At 33.3% G+C, this 18,114-nt stretch overlaps 1 protein-coding gene across 1 annotated transcript in view; it reads right to left on the bottom strand.

Annotated features, from left to right (window-relative positions):
* LOC137926134 (uncharacterized) overlaps positions 1–16,077 on the bottom strand; it is a 110,904-nt gene extending 94,827 nt beyond the window's left edge. The window contains exon 1 of the mRNA XM_068769664.1: positions 15,809–16,077. The gene's annotated coding sequence lies outside the window, so the exon portion shown is untranslated. The remainder of the gene's footprint in view (positions 1–15,808) is intronic.
* Positions 16,078–18,114: the final 2,037 nt, after the last annotated feature.

The following is an 18,114-nucleotide window of genomic DNA, read 5'->3' on the forward strand; positions in this document are numbered from 1 at the left end:
TATTGAGGTGGTTGTGGAAAATATGTACCTAGTCCGCCATATTGGAACGGCGTCCATCTTGAATTTTAAATTTTGACATAATCATCGTGTTTTACTAGTGTAGCCCTTTCATTTGATACCCATATTGAGGTGGTTGTGGAAAAATATGTACCTATTCCGCCATATTGGAACGGCGTCCATCTTGAATTTTAAATTTTGATATAATCATCGTGTTTTACTAGTGTAGCCCTTTCATTTGATACCCATATTGAGGTGGTTGTGGAAAAATATGTACCTATTCCGCCATATTAGAACGGCGTCCATCTTGAATTTTAAATTTTGACATAATCATCGTGTTTTACTAGTGTAGCCCTTTCATTTGATACCCATATTGAGGTGGTTGTGGAAAAATATGTACCTATTCCGCCATATTGGAACGGCGTCCATCTTGAATTTTAAATTTTGATATAATCATCGTGTTTTACTAGTGTAGCCCTTTCATTTGATACCCATATTGAGGTGGTTGTGGAAAAATATGTACCTATTCCGCCATATTAGAACGGCGTCCATCTTGAATTTTAAATTTTGACATAATCATCGTGTTTTACTAGTGTAGCCCTTTCATTTGATACCCATATTGAGGAGGTTAAGGAAAAATATGTAATTCGCCATTTTGTATCGGCGGCCATCTTAGATTTATAATGTTATTGATTTTATTATATTGTATTGTCATCTAAATTAAATGTGTGTACCAAATTTCAGATCAATCTGACAAAGGGAAGGTGCTTAAATTTCAATTTCTAATTTTTATCCAAATAAATTCCGTACGGGTCGAACTAAATAAAACCGTTTAATAAGACAAATTGTGGTAGGATTTTTTTTCATAACAAATGAATGTTACATACTATATGTATCTTCCTTGCGTTTGTTACGTTACCTACTAAAATAAATTAAAAGAAAAAATATTACATGAATGTTCAATTAATTTTATTATTTCTGTTTATTTCAGAATAATTGACATTGCAGCGTTTCGTTTCAATTAGCTTTCAGATTAAAGATGAAGTGAAATGCGTCATCATTTGTCTAAATTGAAACTTTCATATTTTTTGTTATTTGATTATAATTATTCTGTACAGCAATTACATCTTACAGCTGGAATATTGAAGCCCACGCATGCGTACAGACACACGAAAATCACTTAGATTTTAAATTACAGTAATACCCCGCTTTACGCGACCCCGTTATACGCGGTTTCACTATAACGCGAATTGCAAATTTCGCGCTCAAATGCCTCGAATTACGCGAAAGAGTGCGTATAAATATAATGTAGTCATCAACTTCTCTATGGCGTCTTGACCATCTGTCGAACAATTAAAAACAGTGTTGGGTGTTATGAACGTATTTTACAAGAACGTAAACAAAACGTTACCCAAAAGACAATAGATGTATTTTTCCGTAAAAAATAAGAGTATGTATTGCATAAAGTGTTCCTAGAATTAATGTGATTGATTAAAATGATTTGTATTTTTTTGTAATAATTTTTGACTATGTTTAATCATAAATCTCGTTATACGCGAATTTCAGTTAACGCGATATTTTTTGGAACGTATCCCTCGCGTAAAGCGGGGTATTACTGTATATAAAGACTATCTTTGCCCCGCGACTTCGTTCGCGTGGAATTTAAAAGAACAGTATTTAGTTCCGTGATCCGGATATGAACTTCACAATTTACATATATTCTTACATCTGGCTAATTTCGACTTCGTATAGCTTTATCTCTGTCGCACGAAATACAACGACCGATATAACTTCACATAGGTAGTGTGGGACAGAGATAGTGCTATACGAAGCCGAAATTAGCCGATTGTCTCTCTCTAAAAGTCGATGTGCAATATTTATCGCCGGAATTTTTAAAATGCTTTTTGGTACTATATTACCATTACTTTATTTATCATATCTGAAACCGTACATTGATTGACAGCAAAATTACCGCAGTTTAAATATATTTTTATTTTAATATATTAATTTGTAAATATATGTTCAACATATAAAAAGTTGCGATATATTTCACACATTATAGATAAAAGATAAGTAGGGCAACTGATAACACGCATCTGTATTCGTCCCCGGAGATATAGAACAATCTGGAAAAGTCTGATGTTATACTAACAAAACGCATTGACATATAAACTCATGTAAACTGTTAATCCGCAAACACCTATTTAAAATGGTTTCATTATTGCAAGATAATCTATTACCGCATTTTAAGGTTATATATTGTTTACTATATGTCATAAGGAAGTTTCTAGATGAAAAATATGCCATATATGCGCACATTTAATATTTTAATACGCGCGCAGATTCCGAATGCCGGATGGGCAAAAAGATAGAAGAGAGGAATATCTCGGCCATCATGCAAGATGAAGGGGAGAGAGTATGCTTCCTCAGCTACTGCAGGAGGATGGTAATGGATACAATAGGTAAAAATAAATAATGTTGCAAAATAGAATAGTGAGGAAACCTAGAATGTAGTGGTTGAGGATGAATGTATGGCTAATGGAATGGAATGAAATGGGAAAATTAAAGATAAGAATGATAATAATAATAATAATAATAATAATAAAAGAAATGAATAAATAACTAGAATTAAAAAGTCCCTGTCCCACGGGATAGGGGAACAAGTGGTCACCAACAGCGGGGACCATAAAAAAAAATTAATACGTATAAATAATCATCCTGTGAATTACGTGTACAGCTATGACTTTAGCGATCACACACCTGAAACTTTGTATAGTAAATATCAAAGGGAAATTGGCAGTTTTATGTACAAATGATATTTGAAAATTTCGCACGTTTAAAGTGACAGAGTGCCACTTGGTCTTACACCGACATCCCCGTCAGACCGCACGCGCAATACTAACAAATTAGAATTTACTCGATAGATTTCAAAAAGTATTAACGCCATTATTTTTTACTAAACGGGGTGGGGGGAGTATTTCTTTTAACACGTTCACTGCGGGCCCAATTTTGAAGAACTTTCAGCTGGTGCGGCTGAGGTCGAATCAGCCTCAAGCTGAACTTCCTAGTAGTGCGGTTGAGGCCTTTTCTGCCTCATGTTTCAATCATTTTTTTTAACAATATTGAGTCAATGCTTCGCAGACATAAAGAAAGCTATATTTGTCTTTGTCATACCTCATACGGTTGAGTGTAAACAGCCGCCGCACCAGTGCAAAGTCTACCATGAGGCTGAATCGACCTCAAGCCGCAGTGAACGTGTTAATTATTACCTTGTTTCAATAAAATCTATTAAAGTAATCTGTGAAATTTCCAATTTTTATCTTTATTATCATATTTTATACTGTCAGTCATCTTATACAGATATATGTTATATGTTCTTATATATGTCAGGTTTCTTATAAAGTAGTGATTCCCAAAGTGGTCTATATCGACCCCTAGGGGTCTATGACAACCTGCAAGGGGTCTACGTCAGCGAAAAATAATTCGGGAGTCCATGAAATGAAAATGGGGGTCCACGATAGTGGACACATACACTGATAGTACCTATTTACTTACATCACACTATCTTATAATATCAAAACATTTACATTATTTATAAAAGTACCTATGAAGTAAAAAAAATTATTATATATGACTATAAAATTGTGTAAGTTGTAGGATGTTGGTATTCGCTTTGTGGTCGCAATACAGTTTGAACTTGTAAAATCCTATACGGGACCCTAAATTAACATGTATTTTTACTTTAAGTTTTTAACACGAAACTTCACTACAGTTAAAAATTTACAGGAAATCAATATCAGGTAAGTAGGGGGTCTACCGAACACGGAAAAACATGGCAAGGGGTCTACGATATAAAAAAGTTTGGGGAACTCTGTTATAAATCATCACCGGCAACACGCACTGGTCAAAAACCTTAATCTTCATACGGTATTTAGAAGAGAGAAACTATTGTCTAAAATTGAGAAAGAGACTCATGTACATCCTCCAACTATATAATTATAAAAAGTGACAATTGTTTAATAATAGGTGTATAAATAGAAGCAAGATATATTATGGTATAATGCCCATTCACACTTCAGTGTAAAATAAATATTGACGTGAGAAAGTAATATATAAATACTAGCTGATCCCGCAAACGTTGTTTTGCAAAAAAATTAAAGTTTTTAATTAACAAATGTAAGATAAGGGTTGATCGTAGAGGATTTAGGTTTGTATGTATTTTTGTATGCTGTATCATAATAAAATAAAAACCAAAAAAATTGTCTAAAAAATTAAAAATAAAATTTAGGGGTGGACCACCCTTATCACTTAGGGGTATGGAAAATAGATAGTAGCCGATTCTCAGACATACTGAATACGTATATAAAATTTGGTAAAAATCGGTCGAGCCGTTTCGGAGGAGTTCAAGTTCGAACACCGTGATTTTATATACACACGAGAATTTTATATATTAGATATGATAATAAACGGACAACAGTCAAGGCTGTAGGATGTAGAACGATCATCACCTTCACTGTCTGTACTGTTAAAATATGTAAAAGTGATCATAAAAAACATGCCTGAGTTTGTTGTGAATTCTTCTTATATATGAGTGCGTTTGGAACACTTGCACTTTTAAGTTGAATTAAAAATAAGTTCAGTGTACTTCCATTTTGTAATTACATAAAAGTCAATACCTCACCAATACCTCGCTTTGCGTCGTTTCGTTTTGTGTTTTTTTTTTTAAGTTGCGTCGTTGCTTAATTTGTACTAATTTTCACTGTGCGTCGTTAGATTTTCGAGGTTGCGTTGTTTTGGGTTCGAGTCTTTAATTTTTTTGAAATTATCTTTTTTTTTCTAAAAGACGGCAACACTTTTGTTTCTAATTGCGCCATGCTATGAAAACTCGGGGATTCCCTTTCTAACTAAAAATCAACGCAATTTTAATATAGTTTTATTTTCACTTTGTTTTGCTAATTTTAAAGTTCAGTTTCAATTACGTTGTGTGTTATGCTTTTTTAAAAAGATAATTATAGATTTATATAAATTTTTACGTGTTGTTTCTGGTAACAAAAGTATTAAGGTAAATATTATTACAATATATTTATTGGCTGAGTAGCTTTTAAAAAGTAGTATTTTCGTGACCCTGGAACCTATCTTCGATCTTTACATGGTTTGCTATAGAAAATCTTAATTCACTTTGCGGCGTTTCAATTTTCGTCGTGTTTTTTGGAACGTAACCACGACGCAAAGTGAGGTATTGGTGTATATGGATAATGATATAAATAAATAAATTATATTACTCTTTGTTATTATTATTAATCTTCTTCTTCTTAAAGTGCCTCTCCAACTAGTGGAGGTTGGCTATCAGCTTCCTGCTCTCTTCCTTATTTTTGGTTCTGCGTAATAGCTCAGCAGCGCTGGCGATTCCGGTCCACTCTCTAATAATAATATCTCTAATAAATACGTTGATGTAATTACATTTAAACTGTTATCGGAATAATATTTTAAGTCCAACGGAATATTATTTTTAAATCAACAATCGCTTCGTGTGAACGTGCCCTAAAACGCATGCCTCCATTGAGAACCGTTACATAGTGACGTCATATAGCGTGATCGCATACTTAGCGGCGATTTATCATGAAATCGAGCGGCCGATAAACGCTGAGATATATGTAGGCGTTTTATACGCTCTGTGTACGTCGATACTATCACTTGATATATATAATATATTGACCGCGATCTTTTGGTAGGCTAAATTTTCATTGAGTTTTAAAATATAAAAATATAAATTCTTAACCTGTCTTTGTGCATTATGCATAGAAATGTATTACATATAAATTGACTTAAAATATGAGTAAATAATGAGAGATTGCTGAAACACATTACCTATTTCTATTTGTCTGACAATATCGAAAATTCTTTTGTCAATATTTAATCGAATCAGGCGTTGCCTTACGGAAGTCCATCCTAAGTAATAAAAGGACCAATATTTAGCCACTTCCGCACATGCTTTGCACACACGTGTTCACCCCTCCACGGGGCATCTTCAGTAGTTATGTTACACCGATTAGTGCCAAACATAGAGTCCTAATAATAAAGGCATGACGTGTTGAGTGATTTGACGGTGGTAGTTGTGTAATTCGCATTGTTTGCCGCATACGCATTTATCAGCGGGCTGGCGGGCGGTGCACTTTATTGCACTACATTACATGTGCGGAAGTGGCTAAATATTGGTCCTTTTCTTACTTAGGATGGACTTCCGCAAGGTAACGCCTGATTCCATTATAAATTCAACTGATATCGTTCAACCAGCGTATTCGCCTGATTTGATTCCGCGACTTCTGTCTATTCATCAAACTCAAAAGATCAAACCATTAAGTTTTGACACAATTGAGAAGATAAAAACAGAATCAAAGTTGGTCTTGAAGTTTATACGGGAAAAAGACAATTCCGAATGTTTCGAAGACTAGAAAAAGCGTTGACGAGAGAGTGCCTTCTATTGGATGGGGTTTACTTTGTAGGTGACGAAATTGAATTGGTAGAATAAATAAAACATTGCGAATTACACAACCGCCACCATCAAATCACTCAACACGTGTTTCACCCCTCCACGGGGCATCTTACATTACATTACATTACATCTTACATACATAACACCTGAACAGTACGTAACTTCTGAAGATGCCCCGAGGGCGGTGCACTTTGTTGCACGACTACCATTGCAAGTGCGGAAGTGGTTAAATATTGGTCCTTCTCTTAAGTTGAGTTTTTGGCAAATAATCGCGAAGAATCTGCAGTATGACATCGACTAGAGATTTGTCGCGTTTAATACATAAAACATCCTTCAAAATGGTTTAGTCTGAGACAAATATTCCAGCTTTTGAAAAACAGACGCTTGGCAAATGTTATAGACAGTTCTACAGACTTAGGAAAAAAAATACCTGCATTCCTAATGCCCGGGAGTCTTAAATTACAATTTCACTTTACTTTTTGATCACAGTAGTATTTATTATAAATCTATGTCTATGTCCACTAGTGGACATTTCTGAAATGATCAGAGATGTCATCAAGTCACTTAAAAACTGCTTAGGGTATCACATACGCAAATGTTCTAAACCTAACCTAACCTAGGAATTTTTTTTTAAATCACAATTTCACCATGTTTTTTGATTAAGTACACTCAGTGAGTTTATTGTTGTTGTTGTTTAATTATTTATTTAATAAATAAACAAAAACAACAATTTAAAACACGATATAACAACATATATAATTATTGAATAATCGTAGTATATATCTGGCCATATATATTGTAACAATTAAAAAATAAACTACATGACTTTTCAATTTGAAATTTCTAATATTTATATTTCTTGTTTTCTCATTTACGCGCTATAATTTTATATACATATATATATATAAATATATAGGAGTATATCTAATATATCTAGCCCGTTCAATACTGCGACTTGTTTAAATATATGTCAATATATTTCAAAACTTCTGTTTTCTATAACAATGCTTATTTCCCAACCGACATTCTGTATATAGGACAAGGTCGACACAAATAACTAAATGTTATATATTGTCTTACGCATTTGAATATTCATTCTTCATTTGAAACCTTCAATATTTATAAAACATACTGTACTTTTTTGGTAGAGATAATATTTAAAAAAATTGATAAATTATATTATTGTTTCCAAGAATATACTGTCACTGTTCACTTGAGAAGCTAATTATTGTCGCGCGCTCTTTATAAAACTATATTTGTAAAGAGCAACTGTTGAGTGCCTGTCGGCTGCAGCAGAACTGCCTTACGAGCCGGCGGCAGCTTGCTGCAGGGACAACAACGATGACAACAATTTTATGTTGATTGACATCGAAAATGCTTGTAACAGCTTATTCGAATAAAGAATGTTTTGATTCTGGTTGTGCTGTTGTTGTTGTTGTTATTGTTGTTGTTGTTGTTGTGATCGCATCTTGAGTCTTGTCCGTGTAATATACGCACGTGTGTGATATTGCTACCACATGATGGACACTTATACAGCCCGAAGGTGTCTGTTGTTCGACGGATGACCACATCTCTCTTTATCCCCTGAGCCTCGTGGATGGAGAGCATCTTTGAACTTGACTCAATACCGTAGCCTCGGATTGGCAGATGAAAGATATCTACCCACTAGGTGAATATAGAAAACCTTGTAAGGAGGACTTTATAGGACATGTGACAATTGTAATAAATCAACCTGTATATACAAAATATTCAATACAATTCTATAACGACATGTAAAATTACACATAAAAATATTTTCATGTTAATCTGAACGCATTATTATCGCGATATATATTATCTGTGAAACATATGACAGGGCAAACGTTTTCGCGCCAATTATTTAAATTTCAATGTCACGAGAAAAACCCTCGATATTTCCGAACGGTATCCCGTGCATGGCTTTGACAGTTCGATGTCAAAACAATGCAGGTAATTATGATCACGCCGTTAATTGCAAACGAGGTAGGCAGTCGTTTACACGTATATTTAGACAATATATGTATATACTTAGTCTTGCCATAAATATTGTTATAAAGAAAAGCACGATTTTTTTTTTATACGTAACATTTATTCCTTTCATAGTGAGTTAGTTTAATACATCAATATATAACTATTAAAAATATACAATGTTTATTCGAAGTGGTCTCCATTGGCTGCAATACAGTCTTTTAAACGTTGAGGCCAGTTATCAATAGCAGCACGAACTCTTTCTAGAGGAAAATTCTTCACTGCCAACCGAATGGATCGTTTTAGGGACTCCAAATTATCATGGCGTTTAGAGCAAGCCTTACTCTCTAAAACTGACCATAAATCATAATCCAATGGATTTAGGTCAGGACTTGACGACGGCCAGTTTTCAGTGCTGATAAAGTCCGGAACGTTAGTTTTCAACCAAGATTGGGTGGATCGAGCTCTATGACCCGGTGCCGAGTCTTGTTGAAAGCACCATTCTTTGTTATTGAACATGGTGTTAGTTAAAGGCTTAACTACCGTCTCAAGAATGGTATTTTGATAAACTTGTGCCGACGTTTTAATACCTTTTTCACAAAAATATGGCTCAGTCACCCCTTCATAGCTAACACCCCACCAAACCATCACTGAAGTGGGATAATGCCCACGTTGTACTCTGTTTACTAATTGCGAAGCTTCTTTAGAGCTTCCAGCATAAATACGGTCATTTTGTTTATTAAAATACTGCTCAATTGTAAAAATTTTCTCATCCGTAAACAAAATTTTTTTGTGACCTCCCTTTGCGTACCGCTTAAGTAGTTGTTTGGATTTTACCACCCTATTCTTCTTTAAATTATCAGTTAAGAAGTGACCAGTACGTCTCTTATAGGCTGCAAGTCCTAAGTCATCTTTTAATATACGCGACATGGTTCTAGGAGCTATCTTCATCTCCCGAGATAAAATCTTTTGCTTACGGACAGGATTTCTTCGAATTCTTTCCCTAACTGCTTTAATCACCTTTTTCACACGAACGGTACGTGGACGGCCAGATCTTTTTCTGTCACAAACAGAGGAGGTATCATTGTACCTATCAATAGCCCGGTAAACAAACATTTGACTAATACCAAGCGGGTGGAGGGTTTTAAAAATTGCACTTTTCTCCATACCTACTTTATGTAAGGCAATCACAGCGATTCGGTTCTCTTTATCACCCCACTCCATTTTAATATAACAAAATATTTAACAATATAATGGCGCGAAAATAAGAAAACACATCAAGCAATCATATAAAAATGACAGATTCCAAATTCAAACGTAATATTTTCTTTTTTTGAATAGTAACAGTATTTATGGCCAGACTAAGTATATATATATACTAGCTGATCCCGCAAACGTTGTTTTGCAAAAAAAATTAAAGTTTTTAATTAACAAATGTAAGATAAGGGTTGATCGTTGAGGGGTGAAAATTTAGGTTTGTATGTATTTTTGTATGCTGTATTATAATAAAATAAAAACCAAAAAAATTGTCTAAAAAATTAAAAATAAAATTTAGGGGTGGACCACCCTTATTACTTAGGGGTATGAAAAATAGATAGTAGCCGATTCTCAGACATACTGAATAAGCATGTAAAATTTGGTAAAAATCGGTCAAGCCGTTTCGGAGGAGTTCAAGTTCGAACACCGTGACACGAGAATTTTATATATTAGATAAATATATGTATATGTATTACTATATGCTTAACAAAATATGCTAGCCTTCCACGCAGGTTTAGACAGTGATAAAAGTATAGGAATAAAAAAGAGAGAGAGAAAATTTTAAACGACTACGAAATTATATCACTAGGAGCTGTAAATTTGCAGCAAATAAAATATACTAGCAGTGGTGCCCAGCGGTGGACTGCTTGCGATAATATGTCGCGAATTCAATTCCCGGGTTGCGATCTTATAATTCACACTTTTTGCATTAATTATATAGGATTGCATTTATCGCAAATAAGTTTCCAAAGAATGTACCGTACCCGGCGATAGATATTGCACATCGACATTTAGAAAGAGACAATCGGCTAACAATGCCCTGTTTTTAACATTACGTTTTGTACGACCACTTCGTCATAAATTGTTAAATTTAGTTTTAAAAAGAGCAACTGTTGATTTTCTGGCCGGCTCCGAAACGGCGATAGTTCACTGCTTATAATGTTAAAATAATCGACGTTTCAAAAGCTCATGTAAATGACTACTTGAATAAAGATATTTTAAATTTTGAATAACAGAACAAAGCACCTTAAGATGAACTAAATAAAAGTCATCAGTCGGTCTTTTAGATCTTATAATTTTCTTCTTCTTCTTCTTCCTTCCCTTTTCCCTTTATTTGGGGTCGGGTCTCCTTATCAATTTGCGCCGGGCCACTCTATCCTGGGTTGTCTCTGCATCAAGTTGAAGGGTTTCCAGTTCCTTTCTGATATTAGACCACCACGTAGCTTTTGGACTTTTAGATTTTATAATAATAAATAAAATATATAATATAAATATATAAACAAACGTAATATAAATATATAAACCATAATCTTTGATCCTCTGTTTAGTAATGTTTTTACTTGTTCTGTCATTGACTATAAATCATTATGTGTTCTCAGTGAGATAGTTATAAGGTAACAACTGTAACTAAATTTATATTTCTAAGTTTATATTTTCTTACTGCCTTTTGTTACTGTTTATCTCCAATAAAGTATAGTAAATAAATAAATAAATTCAGGTCAACAAGAGAACAATGGAGAGGGCTATGCTCGGAGTTACGTTGCGAGAAAGAAGAAAATCCAAAGGTGATCCAAGATTGATGATGTAGCTTGAGGAATTGCACGTTTAAAGTGACAGTTGGTGGCGCATATAGTAATATTATCAAGTGGCAACCACAAGCTGGTAAAAGCGATGATATACCACCCATTAATTGGATCGAAGTCATAGTTGCGTTGTTAAACCAGGTATCAATTATATCTCAATAGTGAGAGAAATAAGGCATTACCAGTGTGACCATCTATTTCTTGGTCTCAAATATAATATTAAAAGTAAACAAACTCTGTGTTTGGCACTAATCGGTGTAACATTACTTCTGAGGATGCCCCGTGGAAGTGAAACACGTGTTGAGTATAACGGTGGTAGTTGTGTTATTCGCATTGTTTGCCGCATGCCGGGCGGTGCACTTTATTGCACGACTACTGCTGCATGGCGGAAGTAGCTATATATTGGTCCTTTTCTTACTTAGGATGGACTTCCGTAAAATAACGCCTGAATCCATTAGATATAAAAGTATAAATCATATTTTATCATTCAAGAGTTTTCAGTTGTAATGTGTAGAACTTGGTTTGTTGACTCTTTTACATGATTGATATTATAATGTACACATAAAACATTAAAGTTTATTTAAAAGAGTAACTGTTGAATTTTAGGCCGACTCCGAGTCGATGGTAAATGTTAAAATAATCGAACATTCAAAATCGCATATAAATGCGTACTTAAATAAAGATATATTGAATTTAAATTCGCGGAGATGAATCTGGTATCACAAATACACATCCGTTTAATATCGCCGAATCACTGTAACAATTCGTAACAGATATCATTAATGCAAAGTATTTTTGAGTCATACATTAGTTAAAAACGTATAAAAGCAAACTGTATGTGTATATGTTTAGTAAGATCATGCAATTATTTTTATAACGCCATTAAATAAACCCGATGAAAGCGAAACTATTTATATTTCAACATCTTTTAAAAGTATTACAATGTAAATATATTGTACCGTACTTTGTATAGCTATGTTACTTCAAGAACTTCCTTCTTATTACATAAATATATATATATATATTACTAGCTGATCCCGCAAACGTTGTTTTGCAAAAAAATTAAAGTTTTTAATTAACAAATGTAAGATAAGGGTTGATCGTAGAGGGGTGAAAATTTAGGTTTGTATGTATTTTTGTATGCTGTATCATAATAAAATAAAAACCAAAAAAATTGTCTATAAAATTAAATATAAAATTTAGGGGTGGACCACCCTTATCACTTAGGGGTATGGAAAATAGATAGTAGCCGATTCTCAGACATACTGAATACGCATGTAAAATTTGGTCAAAATCGGGCAAGCCGTTTCGGAGGAGTTCAAGTTCGAACACCGTGACACGAGAATTTTATATATTAGATTGAAATAGAATTCCTCGTGTATTATCTTTAACGTGTTTTGCATTTGCATTGTAATATTGTATAACTTTTTTGACGAACCGAAATTAATAAACTAAATCGAAACAAAAATTAAAAATATAATTTACAAGATTCTTGTTAACTATTTAAATTTATTTCACGATATTTCACACCAGTGTTTCCCAATGCCCACGGCCAACAGGGAGGAATAATTTGTTAAGTGACCAATTCGAAGGTGGACTTGACCTAAGTTTAACGCTTTCGCTTTAATATAAAAATAATGTATGTAACATAAAAGGCGTAAAAATTATAAAAAGGTTTATGTGGAACATCACACAAAGAAGTTTGAGAAACACTGGATTAGATACATGAGAATGTACTGTTCGGGATTCTCTCTTAGCGTTTCTCATATACAGGATGATTGATTATAGGTGTAAAGGCTTTCAAGGGGTGAATGTGATTTTGGAAATGAATGAAGATCATCACCACTTTCATCTAGAATGAACGGGGAATCTTTCGTTCACTTTTTTCATCATTTGTATTTCTGTTTCGCAGAGATATGCTGAAAACAATACTACAAAGTGAGTTATATATATCGATATATATGTTACATGTATAATATACTTTTGCAGATCTAGTTATACAGGGTGATTGATTATATATGAAAAGTCTTTAAATTAGTGAATGTATAGTTCATTTTGCCTGTGAATTAATGTATGGTAAACCATTTTTAAGTATCAATGGAAATTTCAGAAATAATAATGTAATTACTACATATTAAAATTAACAATTGTTTACTATCTGTCTATGTATTGCTAGAAGTCATTAGCTTGCACTTCAATAGAAAATAAAATGCAATATATTTCAGAAGTCCTAATGATCAGTTTATACAGGATGATCGTAAATAGGTATATCAAAACTCTTCGCTGATAGAAGTAATTATCTTCTTATCACTGCAAGGCATATGCCCCGAAGACTTCCAGAGAGCTCGGCTATGTCGGTCTACCTAGTGAAGGTCCAGGCCTCGTCTACCTCATACAGGTGATTGTAAATAGATATAACGATTAAAAGTCTTCGCTGGTGGAAGTAATTATCTTCTTATCACTGCAAGGCATAAGCCCTGAAGACTTCCAGAGAGCTTGGCTATGTCGGTCTACCTGATGAAGGTCCAGGCCGCGTCTACCTCATACAGGATGATTGTAAATAGGTATAACGATTAAAACTCTTCGCTGATAGAAGTAATTATCTTCTTATCACTGCAAGGCATATGCCCCGAAGACTTCCAGAGAGCTCGGCTATGTCGGTCTACCTAGTGAAGGTCCAGGCCTCATCTACCTCATACAGGTGATTGTAAATAGATATAACGATTAAAAGTCTTCGCTGGTGGAAGTAATTATCTTCTTATCACTGCAAGGCATAAGCCCTGAAGACTTCCAGAGAGCTTGGCTATGTCGGTCTACCTGATGAAGGTCCAGGCCGCGTCTACCTCATACAGGATGATTGTAAATAGGTATAACGATTAAAACTCTTCGCTGATAGAAGTAATTATCTTCTTATCACTGCAAGGCATATGCCTGCCCCGAACACCACCAGCTTGGCTATGTCATCGGTCTACCTAGTGTGGGTCCAGGCCTCGTCTACCTCCTCGTGGTCAACACGTCAACCTTTCGGCTCCATGTTAGAGGTACTTTTGTATAGTATAATTAAAAAAAAAAAAAAAACCTTTCGGCTCCAACTACAATCTATCGCACGAGCAATTACAAGAAATATACATAGACTCATTTAAAACTTCATCTATATCAAATCATCCTGTATATGTGTGATCAGAAAACAGTGTTTGTACAAATGCATATTGTTTACTAATTATTATAAATTTGTAACTTTTACAACGAATCTCTAACAATCAAAGTAAATAGCTAATTACGGCTATACTAATCACGTGATATATAACCTGTGGGAAAGTTTGTCTTGCTGGCCGGCGATGAGTTCCGAAAAAAAAAACGAAGCAATAATTTGTAACGCGTTCGGTGTTTAAATTTAAGCGGGAACATAATTGTTACAAGAGTTATTGGTGTGATTATATTTTATATCATATTAATTGTAATTTGCTGTCAATAATTTTTGATTTACATATATATTTACATACATATATAATTACAAATATACGTAATTGTATATCAATTTTTATTTTTCTGGGCCCCACTAATCGGTCAATATTCTTACAGTGATCATTAAATATATTTATGATAATATTTTGTACATTTATAATAATTATAATAAATTAAAAAAAAAATAGGCGACGGCCATATTGTATTTACAAGGCGTGCAAAACTGTCTATAGCAAAGTTTCGACTGCAAAATGTGTCTAATTCATTTGTAATATATAAAAAGAATCCGCAAAACACTATTGGATTACAATTTACAAAATCAAAACGCATATTAAAAAGCTTATTATTCAATAAACAAATATGAATAAGGATGCACAATATTCTTTTTAAAATAAAATACTTGATTTAAAAAAATATAAAATATTAATCCCTATAAATAATGAAATAATAAAAGAAAATTATTTCAAAACTCTTTATAAATTTAATTGTAAAACTTAAAATTTCGGATTTAAAATTTTATATGTTGTGTTATATAAACACATGTTTTTTTTTACGTCTACTTAATATATTTTTATAAAAGTAAATATATAAATTGTTATTCGAAATATAAATTGATAACGATATGCAGGATGATATATTGCGATAGGCGAATAACTTCTATCAGCACAAAGTCTGTAAAAACAGATAGTAAACAATTATTAATTTTAATATGTAATCCGAATTTTTTAAACGGTTTTTTTTTTTGTATTATCATTGGTATATATGTTATATCTGAAACCATTAATTTTCGGAACTACACACATATAACCAATCACCCTATATATATTTTTAAAAATAGTTTTAACTAAATAATTTTTCTATTAAAATATTTACATAATAAATATGTATATGTATTAATGTTCGATATTTAAATATAATCACAAGAATTATTTAAAATAATAATTTATTTTTCTAGAGACCCAATGCCGGCAATGCTTTTGACACGAAAAAAAACTTTTTTTTATTCTATACTAATTATTGTTATTACCTTTCCAGAATTAAAAAAAAAACTTCTGTCACAATCGTTTGAAACTATTGCAGTTTTCACACACACACGAAACGAAAGTTTTCACACACGAGGAAATAAAATTAAAACTTTTAAACAATAAACACTATTTCACATATCAATCCCGTACATATATTTCGCAAATGAAACGATTTTTGTCTTTATTTAAAATTAAAAAAACAACTTGTCAAACTAGTTCGTAATTTTGGCGGGAGGGAATCAGAAAGTGACATATGACAACGTCCACTTAATTCAGGCGCTCGGCCGATACTGAGGTTCATTCTTGCAGTGAAATGACCGGTGAGCGCCAACAACTTTAAACATACGCTCGTAATGCACCTTATCTAATTAACATAGAGTTCAATATTGCTTAGCTCGGTACATTATAATTTTGTTTTACCGGTGAATGCGTACAATTTTAACCATGCACTTAATTTATATCTTATTCCAATGATATAAGGTTGAATATAGTAAAAATAATAAATATTTAAATTAGTATTAAAGATCAGACCACACGTTCCATAGGTTAATAATTCTATACAGATGCTCCGCACAGGTATTTCGTGAAGAAAAAAAAATCGAAATTTTTTTTTTGACTTTTGCCCGATGTTCTTTTAGGTTCGCGCGACTGTAGCTTCCCGCCAATTAGTGTGGTGCGTTTGAATTTGGAATGCCGTTATCTGAACTTACGGAAATAGTGTATTAAAAAAGTTTTTAGTTGTGTTCCACGGATAAAACCCCGTGTATTCCCATGTGTTATTGCATCCTGTTGATATCATACGATAAATAAGCGGGAAACGCATATATATCGCTCCATTTTGTAACTACATTAGTAGTTTATAGCCGAAGCAATATATATGAAAATTATTATTTATTTAAAAGAACAGAGTCACTCTGTGTTTGGCACTAATCGGTGTTACATAACTCCTGAAGATGCCCCGTGGAAGGGTGAAACACGTGTTGAGTGATTTAACGGTGATAGTTGTGTTTCGCATTGTTTGCCGCATACGCATTTATCAGCGGGCTGGCGGGCGGTGCACTTTGTTGCACGACTACCACTGCATGTGCGGAAGTGGCTAAATATTGGTCCTTTTCTTAATTATTATTTACTGTAAACATATATATACATACAAGAATATTCCTATTTGTATTTTAAATTCTTTTTAATGTGATCGCGGTTAACATAGCTTTTATAAACGAAAATTGTTTGCGAAGTATCATGGCATTTGCCAATTAAAAGTCAAACGATGTGTTCAAGATGAATTAAAAAAAACATCAAAAACCAACGCATACGCATTTATCAGCGGGCTGGCGGGCGGTGCACTTTATTGCACGACTACTACTGCATGTGCGGAGGTGGCTAAATATTGGTCCTATTCTTAGCTCTTTTAATGTTAAACTCAAGACATTTAACGGTCTGTAGCGCTTGGGCAGTGACTTATAATATTGTACCAACTAATGTATAATTGGGTAAAACTTCCAAGTTGTGTCTGTTTGTATGTATATATTTTAGCTGCATTTACCTATAAGAGAAAACTGTATAAGAAATATTGTAAATAATGGTAAAACGCTGTCGTTCCCCGCAGCTGGGAGAAGAAAGATTCGTATCAAATCGCAGCAACTATCTCCCAACTATCTAATAGATTCAGGCGTTACCTTGCGGAAGTCCATCCTAACTAAGAAAGGGACTAATATATAGCTACTTCCGCTATGCAGCAGTAGTCGTGCAATAAAGTGCACCGCCCGCCAGCCCGCTGATAAATGCGCGTGCGGTAAACAATGCGTAAATGTAAATTTCTGACAGCGATGATAATATACTATATATTAAAATTAATAATTGTTTAATATATGTCCTTGTATACTTTGTACTGAATGAAGTTATCTGTCTGTCGCATTATGATATATAAATCAATGCAACCTACTAATATTACAGAGTGATCACTGTATATAGGATGATATAAAATATGTATAAAATATTTAAAATATTTTGTTCTAGAACCTATAGTTTAAATGACATTGGTTTATTATTATTTTAGGTGCTTTTTAATGTTGTTTTTTTTATTTTTATTAATTTATTAAAATTTATATATAAGCCACCATAAAGCTGTATATGTCCACAGTAGGTAGACATATTTAATTTTGTATTTTGTTATTTAAAACTAATGTAAACTTATATATGATTGTTAGTGTGCCTATTTGAAAAAAAGAAGTCATTATTTTAGTTATTCATTATAAATATATATGCCATATACATATGTTTGTTTGTATATATGGTTACTTTGTACAAC

The sequence above is a fragment of the Battus philenor genome, unplaced genomic scaffold (genome assembly GCF_028537555.1).
Source record: "Battus philenor isolate CCGP_79_NKW_IND1 unplaced genomic scaffold, ilBatPhil1.0.hap1 SCAF_29, whole genome shotgun sequence".
NCBI classification, from domain to species: Eukaryota; Metazoa; Arthropoda; class Insecta; order Lepidoptera; family Papilionidae; genus Battus; species Battus philenor.